The sequence below is a fragment of the Gossypium hirsutum genome, chromosome A06 (genome assembly GCF_007990345.1).
Source record: "Gossypium hirsutum isolate 1008001.06 chromosome A06, Gossypium_hirsutum_v2.1, whole genome shotgun sequence".
Lineage (NCBI taxonomy): Eukaryota > Viridiplantae > Streptophyta > Magnoliopsida > Malvales > Malvaceae > Gossypium > Gossypium hirsutum.
Genome location: NC_053429.1, coordinates 5,658,026 through 5,664,025, shown reverse-complemented (window position 1 = coordinate 5,664,025; position 6,000 = coordinate 5,658,026).

Sequence of the window (6,000 nt, the reverse complement as noted above, 5' to 3'; positions counted from 1 at the left end):
ACATGTACATTAATATTGTAGTACTCTTTTTTGTATGTCATGCATTATTTTATTACTTTTTGTATATCATGCATTATTTAATTATTACTTTGTATGTTTGTACGTTTTGTTTATTCATTTCTCAATACATGTTATATATATATATATCTTTGTATGCATATTGTTAATATTTGCTATGAATATATGATTTTTATATGTATGTATCTAAATGCACGATCTTTATATTATTGTCACCATTCTGTTTAAATGCATGTATTATTTACCTACTACAATAATATGTTATTATGTATGATTTATAATATAATACAATTCATAACACATCATTTTTTAAAAATAAGGCCCCAAAGTTTTCAAAAAGACATAAAGGCAATGCTTGGTGTTCGAAAATTTCGAGAAAGTAGTGCTCTAACTTTATTGGGTTGCAACTTTTCTCGTTAAGTTCAAATAATCAAGCACCCTTCTTAGTTCTTAAATGTTTGAAAAATGTGAGCAACTGTCTTGGGATTGCAAAGCAATATGTCCTAACTTATTGGATATAGCGTTTCGTTGTTTCGAGATAGGGATTTCTAAAAAGCTAACTTAGTATCAATACATTGATACAAGTGAACTCTAATTTTCAAAAAAATTAAAAACATTCTAAAAAGGATTGCATCTTAAAATTTTTGAATCTCCGACATTAAAGACACTTGATAATCAATTGGGTACCAATCTTTGGGCGTTACGAGGGTGCTAACCCTTCCTCGTACGTAACCGACTCTCGAACCCTTTTTCTGATTTCGTAGACCAAAACTAATGATTTTAAAACAAAATGTTTTAAAGGTGATCCAATCACACCTAAAAAGATTGGTGGCGACTTCTGTTTCGATTTTTAAAGTCGATTCCTATTTTCCAAAACTCGATTTAAAAATGGTTTCGACAACTTGGCGACTCCGCTGGGGACTAATAAGAGAGTCAAGCCGTATAATTGATTACCTTTTGTCTTAATGCCGAAACTTTGAAAAATTTTAAAATTCAATCCTCTTTGCATTACATGTGTTTGTATTATTGCATATGTTATATATTCTGATACGCAATGCATTTGCATGACCGCTGTGGTCACACCCTTAAGTAGGAGTGAGAAACTACGCCTTCATGAGGTTTTCGCCTCCATGCAGGATAGTGGATCACTTTCGGGATACATCCGTACCTATGGTTTCGTGAGATTTTCATCTCCGTGTAGCCATAGGGAAATGTATTCCCCTGAACTGAACTCGATTCAAATGAGTCTATAGTGGGTGAGAATCGAGGAATCTGCTGGTTCAGGTACCTCAACTGTGAACTAAAACCTCATATAGAAAAACCGTAAGAGCCCAACTTAGTTAGGTTTAAACTTTAGATATTACCTTATGAATTATCGTTGAAATTTATTGATATCATGTGATACTGACTATCTCTTTTCTTTTTGTGCATGTCATGTTGCATTTGAAAGGTATCGATTCACGATCAATTTCTAAGTTACGAAGTTTTATTATGGAGAACAGACTTCTTGATAGAGTGGAAGGCAACGCCAACGTCCATAGATGGTCTGAGCAAACTCAACTAGAAAAGGGAAATAGTATAGCTGAGGGATACGTGTCGGAGTTGTCAGATCTTACCGTACTTGCTTGATTTTTAGATAGACGAGCACTTATTCCGAGCCCTTGCTCAGTTTTGGAACCCAACGTACAGTTGCTTCACTTTTGGGGAAGTAGATATGGTACCTACTGTGGAGGAGTACACTACCTTGCTTCGTTGTCCCAGGTTTCAGAACGATAAGATCTATTCTCGAGCTGCTTGTGTCCCTACTTTTTGGAAGAAATTGATGATTATTACAGGGATGAGCGAGTAGTGGGCCACGGCTCGAATTAAGGAAAAGGGTGAGTACAAGTGCATTTCGTGGGACGCTTTGAAAGATTTGATTCTGACACACCCTGATGAGACGAAGAAGGTAGATGTTATTGCCTTAAGTTTGTATGGATTGATGGTTTTTCGTAGGGCTTTGGGATACGTGGATGAGGCAGCCACGGATCTCTTTCATCGACTCAGTAAAAATGTCACTTCTGTTCCTACAATTTTGGCGGAAACATTCAGGTCTTTAGGTGCATGTAGGAGGGCTTGTGCTGGTAGGTTTATAGGGTGTGCTCAGTTACTTTTGGCTTGGTTCTACAGTCATTTTTGGTTGATAGATAGGGTGGTTTGTCAGGTCTTCTTCAAGGATTATTCACCGCTGAAAGACATAGTAGCTTCAACTATGAGAGTTGATGTTCCAGAAGAGAATTGGATTACGCTACTTCAGAACCTTCAGTCGAAAGATGTCGAGTGGAGGGCTCCGTGGATGATTCCTGGTGAGGTTCTTTACCGATGCGGTAGTTTTGATTAGGTCCCCCTGTTGGAAATTTGGGGTGCCATTGGTTATGCTCCTTTGCTCGTGCTGAGGCAGCATGGATTAAGACAGTTCGTACCAGCGACTCAGGGGTTGGCTCAAAGTGAGTTCGTATATAGAGGAGCCAATTACAAGAGGAAGGTTAATGAAGTTTCTAGTGCTTGGAAAAAGACTTGTCAGTTGAAAGAAGTATCTATTAGTCCTACAACCACACCAGAATACATTGAATGGAGAGGCAGAAGGGTTAACGATAATATCCCTAAGCCAAGTGTGGAAGGAACTCGACCGATAGAAGAATATTTGCAAGTAAGGCCCTCAGAGTAAGAAATTATGAAGCAGGAGTTCGAGAGAAAGAACTTGGAGTTCGAGAAGAGGATAGCAAAGCTCGAAGAGGAAAAGATGTACTTGAGTTTGGACGTTGATGTTCAAAAGATGGAGCTCGAGAAAGAGAGAAAAGAAAAGAGGAAGATTGAGGAAGATCGAGATGATCTAAAGGAGCATTACAAAAGGGCACAAGTATCCTTGAGGAGAGCGAGAGTAGGAGGATCTTCAGATCAGTTGCAGAAAGAGGTCCAAGAGGAAAAGGCTAGAGCCGAGTATTGGGAGAGGAAGCTCCAAGAGATGCAGGTACAAAATTTGGCATTAGAGGAAGAGAATAGAGGATCGAAGACTAAGGTAACTGAGCTTGGAAGATCCCTACGTTGGCACCAAAACTATAATTCTGCGGTCGAGTTAAAAGAGCTAAAGAGCAAGGTTGAGGATTTAGAAGTGGCATTGTATGATGGTGAACTCCGAGTTGAGCAGCTTGAGGCGCAAGAAGATTATCTGAAGGGAGAGCTTTATCAGGCTAGAGGACAGGTCAGAGAAAGAGATCATGTCATTGGTGAAGCCATAGCTCAGATTCGAGAGGTTGCTAAATATGTGCAAGACTTGGCAATTCGAGCTGATGTATTGAGTCTGATGTGTTCACCATCGTCGGATATAGGACGAGAGTTAGCCCTTTTATTAGATAGAGTTAAAGCTTTGGGCCTTAGGGCGAAAGCGTATTTGTAATCCTCTTATATGTAAAGATATTCTTTTTCTAAATAAAATTTTCTAAATGAAGTTGAACCAAAATCGATATTCTTTTTTGCATTCATGCATTTGCATCTCATAGCATTTCATCACATCATTTGCATTCAAAGTTATAGAAAGACCCTGATTAGTTAAAGTTAACTTTAAAAGGTAGAAAAGAAAATCTGGAAATCACGCATCCTTACGGCACTCGTACTAAGACTAAGAGTATGGATCAAAGGTTCGAGCAATTACAAAAAGATATGCAAGATCAAATGCAGGAGCAGTTGGCCAAAATGCAGAATGAAATGAAGGAACAGATGTTAGAGGCTCAGAGAAACATGATGGCTGAAATGGCTCAACTGCTGAGAGCCACTGAAAAAGGAAAAGCTCCCATGGCAATCACTGAAGAAGAGAATGAAGGTCCTCCTCCGGGTTTTACTCCACCTCATGTGCCACTACAAACCGAGGCACCTCCTAGAAGGCCATCTGTCATCGTAAAGCCTCAACATGGGCCAGTTGATGCTGGAATCCCCGTAAATTTCCCATCTGGGTTGGGAAATAATTTGGGTGATAGCTCAGTCAACCCTATCACTCCTGATCTGGATTTGATGGAGAAGGAAAGAATGGCAACTAAATTCGCGAAACAATTGGAAGATCGTTGCAGATGGTTAGAGGAGAAGTTTAGGGTTTTGGAAGGCGAAGTCAATCATCATAGGATTGATGCCAAAGACTTAAGTTTGATTCCAGATTTGGTGCTTCCTCATAAATTTAAGATGCCAGAATTTGAAAAGTACAACGGGACTACTTGTCCAGAGGAACATATAACAATGTTTTGTAGGAGGATGACTGGATATGTGAACAATGATCAACTATTGATCCATTATTTTTAGGACAGCCTAGTAGGAGCAGCGGCTAGGTGGTACAATCAGTTGAGCCGTGCAAGAATCGGTTCATGGAGAGATCTTGCACAGGCTTTCATGCAACAGTACAACCATGTGACTGATATGACGCCAGATAGGATCACACTTCAAAACATGGAGAAAAAGCCTAATGAAAATTTTAGGCAATATGCACAACGATGGAGGGAGGTGGCAATGCAAGTACAACCACTATTGTTGGAAAAGGAGACCACCATATTATTTATTAATACTTTGAAGGCGCCATTCATCACACATATGATTGGAAGTACCACGAAAAGTTTCGCGGATATAGTTATGGCGGGTGAGATGATTGAAAATGTCGTGAGGGGCGGTAAAACTGAGAGGGAAGTGGCTAAAAGATCAGCCCCAAGGAGAAACGACAATGAGGTGAATAACATGAATAGTTTCAACTCCAGGGCAATCACAGTTGGACAACCTAAGGCAGCCACGGGTGAGCAACAAAGTACTTAAAGACAAGAATCGGGTACAAGACAGAATTCGGAGAATATGCAATTCACTCCTATCCCTGTGACATATCGTGAGCTTTATCAAAGCTTATATGATGCACATGCCATTACTCTGTTTCACTTAAAACCACTATAGCCACCGTACCCCAAATGGTATGATGCAAATGCTAAATGCGAATATCACGCGGGAATATCAGGGCATTCAATTGAAAACTGCACTGGGTTCAAGAAGGTCGTGGAGAGGCTCATTAAAATGGGGGTGGTGAAATTCGATAGTACCCCTAATACTGAAAATCCGTTACCAGATCATAGCAATCATGGAGTGAATGCCATCGATGAAATAAAGAAAGGAAAAGTCAAGGAAGATATTGCTGAGGTGAAGACACCTATGAAAGTAATATGGGAGGAGATGGTGAAAAGAAGTATGCTGACCTCTAGAAGAGGAAGAGAAGGAATGGAAAACTATTGTGAATTCTATGGAAAGATCGTTCATATGATCCAAAATTGCGAAGAGTTCAAGGCCATGGTACAAGGCCTTATGGTTAACAAAGAACTACAAGTTTCTGAGGGTAGTTCTTGTGAAGGACAAATATGTGTGCTGGAGAATGAACGACAAAAACCTACCGACCGAGAATTATTATTTCTTTGCCAGGGAATAATGAGGCTATGTCACAAACTGGGCCCAAAATAGTCATTCATAAACCCAATCCTTTCCCTTACAAGGATGATAGAAGGGTGCCATGGAGTTATGATTACAATATAACAATACCTGAGGGGGAGAGTATAGCTAGCATGGCCAGGGGCATGCAAAATGAAGGTTCCCATACACGAAGTGGGAAATGTTATGATGGGGGAAATATCAGAGTGGAGCCCGTACAGACGAAAGATGTCGAGGTTGAAAGGAAGAATGAGATTGAAGTACCCATCAATAAGCCAGTAAAGGAGGAAGAAGCTAAGGAGTTTCTAAAGTTCCTGAAACATAGCGAGTATAGCATGGTCGAGCAGTTGCGCAAGTAGTCGGCACGTATATCAGTGTTAGCCCTACTCCTGAATTCAGAGGTGCATCGGGATGCATTGTTAAAGGTGCTTAACGAAACATATGCCACCCATGACATATCTATTAACAAGCTGGACCGGTTAGTAAACAACATTAGTG